The 14287-nt window shown below is 44.3% G+C and overlaps 1 long non-coding RNA gene across 1 annotated transcript in view; it reads left to right on the top strand.

Moving 5' to 3' along the window:
- LOC117458192 (uncharacterized) overlaps positions 1-13084 on the top strand; it is a 50795-nt gene extending 37711 nt beyond the window's left edge. The window contains exon 4 of the long non-coding RNA XR_004553416.2: positions 10808-13084. This is a non-coding gene — a long non-coding RNA (uncharacterized lncRNA). The remainder of the gene's footprint in view (positions 1-10807) is intronic.
- Positions 13085-14287: the final 1203 nt, after the last annotated feature.

Here is a 14287-nt window from a genome sequence, read left to right as displayed (position 1 = left end):
ATAAGAATTATCTTCATTGAATGTGGCAGCTGGAGTCCACTTTTTGTGTAGCAGGAAGTGCCGTAATTAGGCTTGACAATCATTTGATGAGTCACCTTTATATTTTTTCGACGGACAAACAGAAAAAGCAGTTAACCATTAATAGAATAGAAAACCTTTATTGTGATTATACAAAAATATACAATGAGATTTTGTAGTGCAACACTGTCACAGTGCGCAAACGAAAACAGGCACACAATAAACCTAAACTTTGATTATTTTGAACAGCAATAAAAGCTATCTATGGTCTAAAGTTCTTAAATGAAATCTGCCTCATCTCATTACTTTCTTATTTGAACATTACATTACAAAGCGACTTACATACTGAATACTGTGGACAATCACCACAGGATCAATGTGGGGTGAAGTGTCTCAGGGACACAACGAAACGCTATCAATGAATTGTTTCCTCTCTTTTTTCTTCATTCTATGGTCTGTTGAATCAGCATTAGTTAGTCTACTGTCTCTTATAGCGAAGGCAAAAAGTGGATGGAGAAGATTCAAAACTGCTTATATCTCCAGCTGAAGTAAACTCCTCAGCCTAATGCAGCAACAAAAACCTGTCCCTGAAGCCACTTTATTTCAGTGTCAGTGCAGTGGATCCATTGTTTGTGATCACATTGCGGATTACACCTTTAATTTCTTTGAGACATCTGGGGAGCCATATTTAAAAGGAATCGACCCAGCAGTCAAGGGTCATAAACTTCCTCAAGTGTCCGAGATCCATCCAAATCCATCACAGGAAGTGAAGCAATCTTTCACAAAAAACATGTCAAATCAGCCAATAGCCTCGTGCGCCTGTATCTGCTGTGCGTGCAGCCATTGGCCTCTCGTTGTTGACGTCACTCACAGGCGGAACCCTTGGTAACAAATCGTCTGAGACCAGAAACACTGTCGTTCCGGCCAGACTGCTACTTTAGCTTCCTAACTCATAAAACCTCCCTTCCCTATAAAAGCGAGCAGCCCCAAGCCCTATTCATTCCAAAGGAAACATATTCCCTTAATGTGCTGGGGGTTAATGGCAAATGAATAATCATAACACACCGATGGCAGACGGGGGGTGTCATCGATCTGTCTGGTGTCAGCCCGTCTCCGCCTGCTGCATCAGCCACTCTCCCCCTATTGATACGCTCTTGCCCCTTGACCCCTGGGACAGATCAATGGCATTGATTTGAGAAGGGCAGGGACAAGGTTAGGATCTGCTGACTGGCCGACAGCTAGTGAGACAAGACATGATCGTCATTAATGTCCCGCTGGCTGGCTGACTGGCTGGCAAGGCGCTGTGCATCACACATGTCCCGCTCCCCGTCCCTCCTCCTCCTTCGCTGTCCACCTTCACCCCCTACTCCTGCTGCTCCATGTTCCCGTTCGGTGCTGCTTGCGCGGACCGAGAGAAGTCCATTGTTCCGATACCTGTCTAACGCTGGCCCGGCATCTGTGGCGCAGATTTGCATCTCTCGGCTGAATAACGATATTTGAGCTCATAAAGGAACGGTATCATTGCTGCGTAACGTCTCATGGATCATTGTGCATTTTGTTTATCAATCACAAGTGAGCACGACCTATTTCATGGGTGCTTTGAAAACGTCTTGCGACAATTCAAGGCGAGTACATTGAGATACTCTGTGAACAACGTCAAACCCCACCGTAATAAGTTACACAGCTTTTGTTGAAAGAGTGAGATACTGGATTGCCTATCTCCTATGCGCCATTTGCTCATCTGGACCAATTTCATCACACCAATAGGTTGTATCTGCAGTCTAGACACTGTGTGTGTGTGTGTGTGTGTGTGTGTGTGTGTGTGTGTGTGTGTGTGTGTGTGTGTGTGTGTGTGTGTGTGTGTGTGTGTGTGTGTGTGTGTGTGTGTGTGTGTGTGTGTGTGTGTGTGTGTGTGTGTGTGTGTGTGTGTGTGGAGGGGTGATGGGTGGGACGCAGCGACAGCTCCAGACTCTGCAGTGGCACGGCTGTAATGGAGCTGATTGATCACCTATATGGCCGCCTGCTGGCCCCACTGGCTTTAGCATACTGCATACCCCCCCGCCTCTGCGTCACCACCGCCATCACCGAGCCAACCTTCCAGGACCCACCATCCCCCATAGACTTCAACCTGGCCACGGTTTTGACATTGGCTGCAGGATTTACTTCTTCAAGTCGTCGGTGCTCGGCTCGCCGTTCTTCTCCGCGTGTTCCGTAGTGAAGAAAGGTACCGGAAGACATTTTCAAATGCAGTCTTTTTTCTGGTGGAGCAGCAGAATAAAAAAAGCGGCCATTTCCATTTAGATTAAAGGGCATAATCAATCAATGATAACATTTGCAGATCTCTCTCCCTGCCCCCTACGTGTCACACGGGGTCATAACCCTAATCTATCCGGGGTGTTGAGGGTGATTAAACTCTGAGATTAGAACAAGCTGTCAAGGGCAGCCCTCGTTCAGACAGACACAAGAAACGTCTTCTTTGTTTATTCTCTTCTACAGCCTTGCCCCACAGTCGAATTAATATTGCACACTACAAAAAAACATTTATCCCATTTGCAGTACGTAGAAAAAGTGGATATTCTGCTGTGAAAGAACAAAACAAATGTCATCCCTTTAACGTTAATTAACTTTAAATGAACTATATTTAACGCAAATGTGATCCTACAAGATGTTTTTTCATGTGCATGAGACCTTATATCAGAGAAGATGTGTGTATAATTGTATATTAAAGTATTCAGATGGTAGTCCACGTTATGGTTACATGGTTTCTCTATGTAAAGGCCCCTGTGTGTGCTATGTGTGTTTAGAACTATACATGTCAATTGACAATTAGAAAATATAATATCTTTGACACATTAACAGGCACTCGCTTCGGACTCGGACTGATGTGTGGCTGACTGTCTCGAGCCTCGCTCACACTGTTGTGACAGTGACAGTTTGTGTTCATGCTTGCAGTGACCACACAGCGCCGAGCCGCTGTAGCGTCATCCTGTGTCCTGCTTTCGCTCTCCTGCATCGGGCATCTGTCTTTTTGTGTGTGTGCAGCCAGTGTGTGTGTGTGAGTCACTATTTGTGTGTGTCAGATGACTGTTTGTATTTTGTATCACATGCTCTATATGTTGATCAGCGTTTGCATGTGAGCAGAATTCCTGCTACAGGCAGTGGGATGGCTGCGGTGCGTCCTCCACACGCTGCATCGTGTGTGTGTGTGTGTGTGTGTGTGTGTGTGTGTGTGTGTGTGTGTGTGTGTGTGTGTGTGTGTGTGTGTGTGTGTGTGTGTGTGTGTGTGTGTGTGTGTGTGTGTGTGTGTGTGTGTGTGTGTGTGTGTGTGTGTGTGTGTGTGTGTACGCGGCTGGAAAAGAGAAGAAATTGATCAGCACAGGGAGGACCGTGTTCACCGGCAAAGGCTGGATGGAGGGTGTGTGTGTGAGAGAGAGAGAGAGAGGGAGGGAGAGAGAGAGAGAGAGAGGGCTGTCGCTGCAGACTCCTGCTGCAGTATCTCACTTTGGGCAAGCAGCTGCAGACAGGGAGTAACAGGCAGAGAGACAAGCAGACAGGTACAGACCTGGTGTGATGGGAGGGGACGAGGGGGGGGTGGGACAATTGGTAGAGGGCAGTAGATGCTGGAGAGGTAGGGCTTGGGGTGGAAGGGTCAAATGTGGGAGGGGGGATGGTGAGAGGAAAAGGTAGCGGGTTGCGGCGGCAGTGAATATTTTTGGCTTTTGTTTTTCTTCTTCTTTCATCGTGTTGGACCTGTGGCGATAGAGGACACATATAAAAGTAGATGACAGTGTCAAGACTTGGCTGATGGTCCTGGTGTCTGGAGGAGGAGGAGGAGGAGGAGGAGGAGGAGGAGGAGGAGGAGGAGGAGTGGTGGTGGGGGGTAAGATGCTGTGCTGGTGGGGGTGGGGGGGGGTAGCGTCCCACCTCAGTGACCTGCGTCTGGCTGCAACCTCCCGCGGACAACTCTTCCCCCCCCCCCCCCATCTTTCTTGCACCCCCTTCTTCTTCTGCCGCTTTCCCCTCTGTTCTTCTTCCTCTTCTTCTCCTTCTACAGCTCAGAGGCAGATAACAAAAGCCGTAGTCGGGGGGGGGGCAGACAGAGGAGCGAGCGTGCGAGGCAACACGTCGGGTCGTGCGGAGCGTTCCGGAAGCCTCCACTTTGCCCGGCGTTCCCCAGAGAGGAGACAGTCAGAGACATCTATCCATTTTTTTGTTTAATGTCTGAGGGGGAGGAGTTGTGAGTCGGGTGGCAGGCTGGGGGGCTGAGGAGGTGGGGTGGGGGCAGTGGTGTGTTTGGGGACATGAGAGGCAAACACGTTGTATTAGAATATAACCGATATACATTTGTATTTACTGCAGTTTTGGCATTTTATGGCAATTCATTATGTTTCTGTTGGAAGAAGGCTTTAATATGTCTGACTGCGGCTTGTTGCCTGAGACAAGTCATCTCATGTTAGCCGTTTGGAGTGTAGGGCGGTGTGGTCTGGAGTCCAGGGCGGTGCAGTCACTGAGGACTTTACCTGTGTTCTCCTCCACGCTGAAGATACCGAGCGTATCGTGCGGTGTAAAGCCAGAAGCTGATGGAGTTCTTTGAGTCCTCCGCTCAATGCAAAGGGACGCTCGGCTTCCAACAGTCGGGTCCAGCCTTCCTGGGAGAGACAAATACAGACTGATGATCGGCCGGTGCTGTTTAGGACAAAGAGGCGAGCCTGGCTGTGTGGCTTCTTTTTTCTCTTCAGCACAAAGGCTAGTGGGCTCAGAGCAGCCCGGTCTGTCTGAGCCTCTGCTTCTGTCTGGGTGCTGCCGTGAAGACCATTTAAGTCCGGCTTCCTTCAACAAACTAACGGCTTCATCTGCCTTTTTTATCTCTTTTGCTGTTGCCGTGGCATTTAGTGTGTGTCAGCACGTGTGTGTTTCTACCTTTGCATGCTTTCCTTTGCACAGCCAAGCTCAGCCTTCTAGAGAACACAAGTGATCTGCAGTGGAGGAACATGGAGACCTTTTTGTGTCCAATACACTGATGTATTTTAGATGGAGCCCATCTCTCATTAAATACAGACACTTCGTGGACGTGGATGCCTCTGGGCAGGAGTTGTGTGTGTGTGTGTGTGTGTGTGTGTGTGTGTGTGTGTGTGTGTGTGTGTGTGTGTGTGTGTGTGTGTGTGTGTGTGTGTGTGTGTGTGTGTGTGTGTGTGTGTGTGTGTGTGTGTGTGTGTGTGTGTGTGTGTGTGTGTGTGTGTGTGTGTGTGTGTGTGTGTGTGTGTGTGTGTGTGTGTGTGTGTGGGAGGGAGGGAGGGAAAGGTGGCGCTCGGTGCCCTGCAGCTGACTGCGGCTCCTCAGCAGACCCTGTCGTACTTCACCTGCTCCCTGAGACCCTAACTTGTGAGCTCTTTTAATAAAAAACCACGGGTTAGGCTCTTGGGACGTGGGCGGAGGGCACAATCGACTTTCTACCAAAATTCCGAAAAATGAGGCATCAATGATTTAAAATGTACCGATGGTAGAGACGACGCTAAGGACACAGTGGAGGGAATGAAGAGCGAATGGTTCTTTCCTCTCGAGCTGACAGAACTGTATATTAAAGGATGTGCATGTTTGACTTTTCCGAAGAGATGAAGCGAGAATGACGTTAACGACCTCAACAGTGCCATCGCCATAAAACCGAATCCCTCGCTGCACGGTGCCGTCGACGACATGTAATCTGTCTTTGTGTCAACGTCTTTGTTTAAATACCATTGTAGCTCCAGATGATCTGATTAGACCACCACACCCCGCCTGATGAACCCCTGTCCGCATCAGGGACCCCCACTATATCTGATCCTCCATTACCAACACAGTCTTTGTGTTCTGCATCACTCCGCCGCTTGTTCCACATCTTAAACTAACGACTGATACACACTTTACCAATTCAGCTTTCAGTAGTCTGTTCATTTCATTCAAACCCCGACCAGAGCTTGCGCATTTATGTGTTTTTTAATACTCACACACACATACACTCACACAAAATAGATTTTAGTAGTACTCCTTAACGAGTTTTAGCATTTCTCTGCAAACTGTCAGAAAGTGCAAGAAATTATTGTGCGTAATCATATTGTTTATTAAAATCCATATAAAAATGAAGCATCTGATCTTTCAGAATTTCCCAGAAGAGTTATCTAAATTAATGTTTCAAAGTTTTAACCTTATCATTTACAAATATACGGGATCCTCAGGTAAAAATGGCCAAACATGTATTATCATTTGATAACATTTTTGTAAACTATTTAATCCAAATATAAACTAGAATTTACAAGCTTAATTTTTCTTTATTTAAAGTATTGACATTTACATAATTTCCAGAAAATTAAGCATTGTTAAAATAAGAAAAAAGGACAAATCATAAATGTCATATTTATTAATGTTGAATAAAAATCAAACCACTTTTAAAGTGATCATCAGTTCCACTTAACGTATTTCAGTTGTAATGTTTCATTGTCACGAGATGTTTCAGCCACGATGTTGTAAATACATATTTAAAGTGAAGTCCAGTTGAGTAGCACTTGAAATGATTGGCTCTATGAAACCTGATGTACTATATGTTTCTGTTTTCTTCAAGGTTGTGTCTTGTTGGTCGAACGCACTTATTGTAAGTCGCTGTGGATAAAAGCGTCAGCTAAAAGCAATGTAATGTCAAGGACATTGTAATTCAACACCACAGGCCGGTGGCAATGACAAGATTGAACATTGAATAGAAAATGAAAAACTGCACTTGTCTCCATAATAACATGACTATAGGAGTCCCATTTAAATAAATGAGGCCCTTTAAGGGAAGTGTTCTGTTTCCTTATGTGATGCAATGCTGGGACTTCACTCACCATAACAGCCTGACCTGGTTTTTAAACTGTCAGTTGTTCCCAAGACAGCGCGCCTGTCTGAAAACCTTATTTCTCCAAAGTGACCCATATTACAGATGCAGCTCAAAACAATTGATTTTCTTTCGAATACTCTCCTCTCCCCCCCCGTGTCTCCAGTCTCCCTCTCTCCCTAATTATGTTTTTTGTTGTTATTCTCGTCCCCCCATTTGGTTTCTAAGTGAACAATGCTGATGCCAACTAATCAGTGCCTGTGCCACAGAGCCCCAGCAACAGCTGAAGGAGCCCCCTGAATACCAAACAGCCAGGCACAGTGCGACAAGTGCTGAGCAGTCAGACGCAGCACAGCCTGAGCGGAGCGCTGCCCAGAAACAGCCAGACAGTTTTATTAGGGTCTGTCTGGCAGAGTCTGGAACACGGTAGCTGATGGAATCCTCTCGGCTTCCCGAACAGAAACAAAGCAGCATGTTTCCGCCAGGGACCCAATAAATATCACCCCGTTAACATCAGCTGCCGGCTAGTTGGTGAGTCCGCTGAACGGTGAATAGGAACTTTCTTCAAAGTCACACCAAAGTCTACTAAATGCATCATCCACACTTCACACTGTGTCTGATGCAACAAGGAACCAACCAGGAAGCTCCTGCAAGCTGCACAGTTAGTGACGTGTTGGTAATGAGTGTTAAATGTACATTTATTTGACATCAGAATGGCTTTGTTTTAAACAACAGCGGCGCTTGTCATTTTTTATTTAAGTGTCATCAAATTTCAATATAATAAGATGCTTTCTTAGAACATCTGTAAGTGGTTGTCAAGGTCAAATGACTTAACAGCAGGTGTAATAGCAGCTGATGATGTCTTTCAATACAACCATGTATGTACTACTGTATGTTCAGACAAAGCCACTCAAATTATTTTACACAAATGAAAATAATAATGGCGAGAAAAACAAGTTTATAAAAACTAATCACCAAGCCGACCTTCAGATTGACTTTTTGTTACCGGGACCTTGTGAAAAGTATACCTTATTGTATTATAAAATATGGAGTGATACGTTTTATCCTCACTTGAGCTTAATAAACCAAATTCACGATGCGGTTTCTACTCGTCAGGTTCCTGCAGCAAAGATTGATTCAGACCGTGAATAGACAAACCAAAGGCTCCAGCTGATGGACCCGAGTGTGTGTGAGAGATTCCACTCCATTGTTCAGAGGTGGTCATGTAACACTCCGCGCCGCCACGTCGACCCCAGATAGGAGGACAGATTAACGCTGATCCTCTGAATCTGGATGTGGGCTGGAGCTTACGTGGGAATGGCACGGATCTGATTGAATTAGCTTGTTTTATTTTTAATGTCATGTTGCATTGTCTGCTGAAGCAGCTTAGTGTTCAGTGGATCACAGCAGGATGGGGGGGAGGGGAATATGGGGGGTGGTGGGGGGGGGGGGCTTCAGGTATGCCTGATAGCCGAGCAGCGTGGAATGGAGTGGGGGGGGGCAGGTGAGTTTCCAGACACTGCGCCAGGAGGCCAGACAGTCACCTGAACACACACACCTAAGCAAAGCATGCATGCACATATTGTATACGCTAAGCCCCCCCCCCCCACACACACACACACACACACACACACACACACACACGCTAACTCAATTATTGATTGATTATTAAATCAAAGGTATACACTGTGCTTGACCTAATGTAATTATCCCGTGCATCAAAAGCAAACAACTTAGTCTTTTCTTCTCATCCGACCCACTGGAAGCGAGAGGTGCAGGGGTCGTCTCTCTGTAGGGGGACTGGGAGTTAGCAGAGCAAGTGTTCCCTGAACTAAATAAATGATATGTTAGATTTTAGAATAGTGTGGAAAATAAGACAAGTGGCAAACACACATTTATGACACATAATTACTAAATATTAAAACCACGTTTATGATTTTTTTTAAGCGTAAATGCAATCACCAGAAGTAAAAAGATAACATCAGTCTATAAACAAACAGCATGGTCACATGACTTCAGTTCACCTTCGCTAAGCTAAAGGTGGCTAATGTTCGGCGTGATTAGGACTCGTCTCATTTGGTCAAATACTGCCCTTTTTGTGATACTTAAAAACTTCAGACATGCACCAGTAAGGTATTTACTGATGTCAAAACCTCTTCTGCTTGTCTTAACCACAGACCTTATTTCATCTAACCAAAAACACGTTCAGGAAAACCATTGACTTCGAGATGAGGAAGCCCGGAAAAGCTAAATGCTAACTCCTTCCCAATGCGTGTGTGTGTGTGTGTGTGTGTGTGTGTGTGTGTGTGTGTGTGTGTGTGTGTGTGTGTGTGTGTGTGTGTGTGTGTGTGTGTGTGTGTGTGTGTGTGTGTGTGTGTGTGTGTGTGTGTGTGTGTGTGTGTGTGTGTGTGTGTGTGTGTGTGTGTGTGTGTGTGTGTGTGTGTGTGTGATGGTCAGTCCTCTCCAGGTTTGGTCTTATATCCCCTTCTCTCTCTCTCTGGTCTGTGAATCACTTCGGAGGCGTTGCCAGGGAAACCTGGTATCTGGCTAATAGCTTGATGGAGTTGTTGAACTGTAACTGGCTGGGATAATTACGCTCTGTCTTGCAGTCTGGCCGTCCAGGGGCTGGGACTTAAATGTGACCTATAGCCGGCGTAGCTTTGTCGCCACAGGCAGAACAGACGCTGTTAACCCCTCGGACACTGGACAGTTGGACTGCAGTGGCTCTGGCAGCTATCAGAGTGTCTACTTCCATCCTGCTGCTGCATTAGTGCTGAAGTCAGTTATGTTGTAAACATTTGATGGCCTCTTGTTATCATATGATAGAGCTTTATCATAAAAGGTTTCTTGCATCACAGGAGCTCCATTCGCAACATTAACACGGAAACAGACATTTAACATGACACATTACAGTCACGGAAGTAAATGTGTTTAGGACCTGGGATATTTCCCAGCTCGGCTTTTAATTTAAGGATTGACACATGCTCTAACTTAATTAAATCGTGGGACCCTGTGTCTCTAATTTGACAGCAACTTGTCATATTCTCTGTTCAGGACATGGTGGTGGTCAGAGACAATGTTGCTCGCAAGCCTCAGTATATTATTATAGCATGTTGATTTATAGAGTTTTTCAAAGGGTGTACCTACAACCTTTGAGCAGATTTTCATTTACTATAGCCGTTTTTACTTTTCAGCAGTTGACAAATACTTGTGCAATATTGTAGAACACTGATAATCACAGATGTAAACAAAACTGAAGAAAAACGTGTCTACTTTCCCTAAAAGACCTAAGGCATGGAAAATAATGAATGAATGCACTTAATGTGGTCTTTCCATCAAAGCAGATCATTACACCCAAGTGTTTATATGACACTACCGGCTTTAGTTGTTCAGTCTGGGGGACTTTGTGAGAATCAGATGGGGGACCAAATACAATTTCCTCCGTTCTCATTTTGTTGGTCTACGAGTATTATTTACACTTTACTCAACCTCTTTGTTCACACCATGTTGGCTAGATGTTAGTGGTCGCTGTAGCACACACACACACACACACACACACACACACACACACACACACACACACACACACACACACACACACACACACACACACACACACACACACACACACACACACACACACACACACAGTATGTTCAGCTCACCTCGCCACATTCTGCTGATTTGCTTTGTGTCCATCAAATGGGTCATGACCACATTCCTGCTGAGTCCTCGAGTGTGTCCTCTCAGCCCGGCAGGTGGACACTTCAATGATCACGGTGTGTTTTACAGGAATCACCACTAGAGAGTTGATGTTTCACGTAGACCTTCTGCTACAGTTGTTCTATAATGGTTTCCAGTGACATGGTGATCCCTCCTGTATTTTCTAATATGAAACACTTCAGTACATAAACTAAACTGCTATCATTATCTCCTCTTGTGTAGGAGCCCTGTCTGTCTCTCTCCACACTCAAAGGTAAGATTTGTCACAACTTGTTTAACAAAATGTTCAAAAAATTCTGTTACAATTAATAGTTACCTGTAGTAAAATGTGTAATCAGTAATAATAATAATATTTTAAACGCACTTCATATCTGAGTTCAGATCCCGAAGTGCTACAAGCATTTAGCATGGAACAAAAATAAAAACAGTACACAACACGGTTGAATGAATAAAAAGCAGTAAAAACAAACAATAAAAAAAATAATAGGGTAGTAATAAATAAGATAAAAGGTTCTATTGAACAGATGGGTGTTGAGGCCTTTTTTAAAAGCCTCCATGGTCTTTGGATTAGTAACCTAATCTGTGTATACAAAATGAAAGTAATTCTGTTGATTTTGGATGTATGCAATGCAAATAAATACAAGAGAAAATAAATATCAATAAGATGTTTTTTTTTTTTTTTTTTTATTTAGTATGAAAGTTTCCTCTGCTGGGAGATCTTATGTATTTATCATTCAGCATATCCAGGCAGCAGCCATACACCAACGCTGAGCACACACTACAGTTTAAAGAAGCAGAAATCAAGTCTGAGCTGACAGGAAATGCTCCGTTTTAGTTTAACACACACAGTTAAGCTCACACACACTAGTTTACGAACATATGAACCTGCTGAATTAAAAACAGAACAAATGAAGCAAAGAAAGTGAAAAGCATAAAGCAGATTCAGGCAGGGGGCGTATAGATTCACACTGAAAGTAATATCCTACGGACCAGCTGACAGAGAAGAGAGAACACCTGATCCTTTACAACGAACGCCAGATGCTCTTTTGAACTTGTTAGTGACATCGCTTTGAGTCATTGATAATGCGCTATAATAAATGTAAGGAATTATTGTAATCCTGTTAGTAATCCCAATTTTTGGAAAAATAACAGTCATCTCATTATTTGAATATAACTTTAAGGGATTACATTTTGTTGTACCCTGATTACGTAATCTGTTACTCCCCAAACCTGCTTACTTTTATAACGCTGCCTCATTGGATGTGTGCTTATTTGATGTGTGCTCTTTATTTAAAATGTTAGTCTCGACTTTCATTCATAAAAATGTGTGCAATATCATGTGCAATAAATATCCTGTGCAATGCACGCTCTAATTTTTCTTTAAATGTATTTTTTAATCTGTAAACAGTACCAGCTACTCTATATTTTGATATGGTCTTTTTTTAACTACACTGCTACTTCGATCTGTTATTTTCTGTTATTTCTTTGTGTTTGACTTATTGTGTTTATATTACTAATAACATGTGCCTACTTTTTTTAATATAATGTGTAAGTCTACTCTTTTGAATGAACCTGCACTCTTGCTGTTGTCGTACATTTCCCTGACAAAGAAAGGAATCCTGATGCTGATGTCCCGTGTGAAGCGTTGTTGTTGTGCGACCGCCCTGTTTTGCGTGCACTCTTCCAGCTGCAGCGAGAGACAGACGGCCCGCTCGTGACCCGCAGGCTGCCCGGAGCCCGCTGAGCAGAGGGAGCAGAGACGACCTTTCACTCTGCTCCGTCCCACTGCACTCACTTAAAACAGTGATGGATGTTCCTCCTTAACACCCGCTCCAGTGCTGCTATTCTCCTCCTCCCTCTCCCCCTCCCTCTCCCTCCCTCCTCCCCTCTCCTCTAACACCACTCTACCCTTACGTTGTACCATCTCCTCTCCAGGGTTGGGAGGGTACCTTTAACAAAGTAATCTGTTACAATGACTATTTACCTGTACAAAAATGTACACTGAAAAAACTGAAACATTGACTTTAATTACATTTAAATGTAATATTTGTTTTCAACTAACCTAATTCAGCTATGGGAAATCGGTTGACATAATACATTTAATTAAAGTCTATGTTTCAGTTTTCAGATCAAGTAATGTAATCTGGTTACTTTCCATTTCTCTTGGTAATATCAAATGCAATCCAAATAAATAAAAGAGAAAGGAAATATCCATAACATGTTTTTTTACTTAAGTTTATTATGTAAGACACCAGAACAATGTAATTTAGAAAAGAAAAAAACAAGATATTTGCCATCAAAAATTATAGTATAGATTCACACTTAAAGTATTAGCCTACAGAACAGTAGAGTTTACATAACATAAATAAAATCTGATCCTTTTACAACAAACACTATATACTCTTTTCAGTTGTTCTGTCACATTGTAATCCTGCCGGTAATCCCTCACGTTTAGAAATGCCTCACACATTGTTGATGTAACAATGTGGGGGGGGGGGGGGGGGGTTCAGAGCAGAGTCAGAGCAGAGTCAAGAACCCCCCAACCCCCCTATCCAGCTTCTCGTTATATGCAGGCTGTTGCTCAGGTGACACGGCCTGTGGATTGAGTCAGAGGAACATCAGCAGAGAGGAAGAGAGCAGGAGAGAGGGTGAGGGTGATGGAGACAAGACAAGTAAGGAAGGCAAGGGTTGGTCTTCTTTGACTACACCCCCACACACACCCCCGTTTACCCTGCTGTAATACACCCATATGTTCTCATTCAAGTCCCGCCTCCTTCCCGGAGCCAGTGGAAGTGTTTGTTGTGTTTGAACAGCATCTGCTGCTGGTGGAGGAATGTTAGTAGTACACGTCTGCAGGTATGTTTATTGTTCAAATATCCTGTCATTTCATTGGTTGGTGCAGTTTCCAAAAGCCATGAATGTATGTATTTTCTCTTAACAGTAAATGTCATATTTGTATATGTTTCTCATTTTGTGATTGCTGTGATTTCAATAAAGGTCTCCATTAAATATGTTCTGTGTTTGGTTATTTAGAATTATAATGGTCTATTCTGTGTGAGCAAATAATGAAGAAATCCTGCAATTTCCCCCCCAAACATTTTCATTGTTTTCACATGTGAGGGTTTCATTTCTCTTGATATGTAGGATATTGGATTTGTAGCCAGAGGCAACACAGCGAGGTGTATTTGACAAATACTCACACATTCGGTAAGTGTGTGTGTGTGTGTGTGTGTGTGTGTGTGTGTGTGTGTGTGTGTGTGTGTGTGTGTGTGTGTGTGTGTGTGTGTGTGTGTGTGTGTGTGTGTGTGTGTGTGTGTGTGTGTGTGTGTGTGTGTGTGTGTGTGTGTTGGGGGAGCAGTGCAGGCTGCAGATATCATCCATCTCCCTGTCAGCGGCCCAGGGGCTGCTGGGAAAGTGGCAGACAGCTCCCGCTCTGAAGCAGAGGCGGCATCCTAATTCTCCGACACACAGAATGCGTTAAAACCCTGGGCATCTACCCCCGCCCAGTACAGATAACCATTAACCCCACCATCCACCAACAGAGCACAGAGCTCAGCCACAGGGCCACTGCTGGCTGCAAGGCGCATCAGCTCCCATCATGCACCAGCCGTGACCGTGAGCAGCCACACTTTGCATGAACTCCACACTAAGAACACACAAACATCGCATGCTAAAGCGGCGCATACAGAGGAACGCTAGGAA

This window comes from Pseudochaenichthys georgianus, chromosome 14, assembly GCF_902827115.2.
Source record: "Pseudochaenichthys georgianus chromosome 14, fPseGeo1.2, whole genome shotgun sequence".
Lineage (NCBI taxonomy): Eukaryota > Metazoa > Chordata > Actinopteri > Perciformes > Channichthyidae > Pseudochaenichthys > Pseudochaenichthys georgianus.
This window is presented reverse-complemented; position numbering and strand designations above follow the sequence as displayed.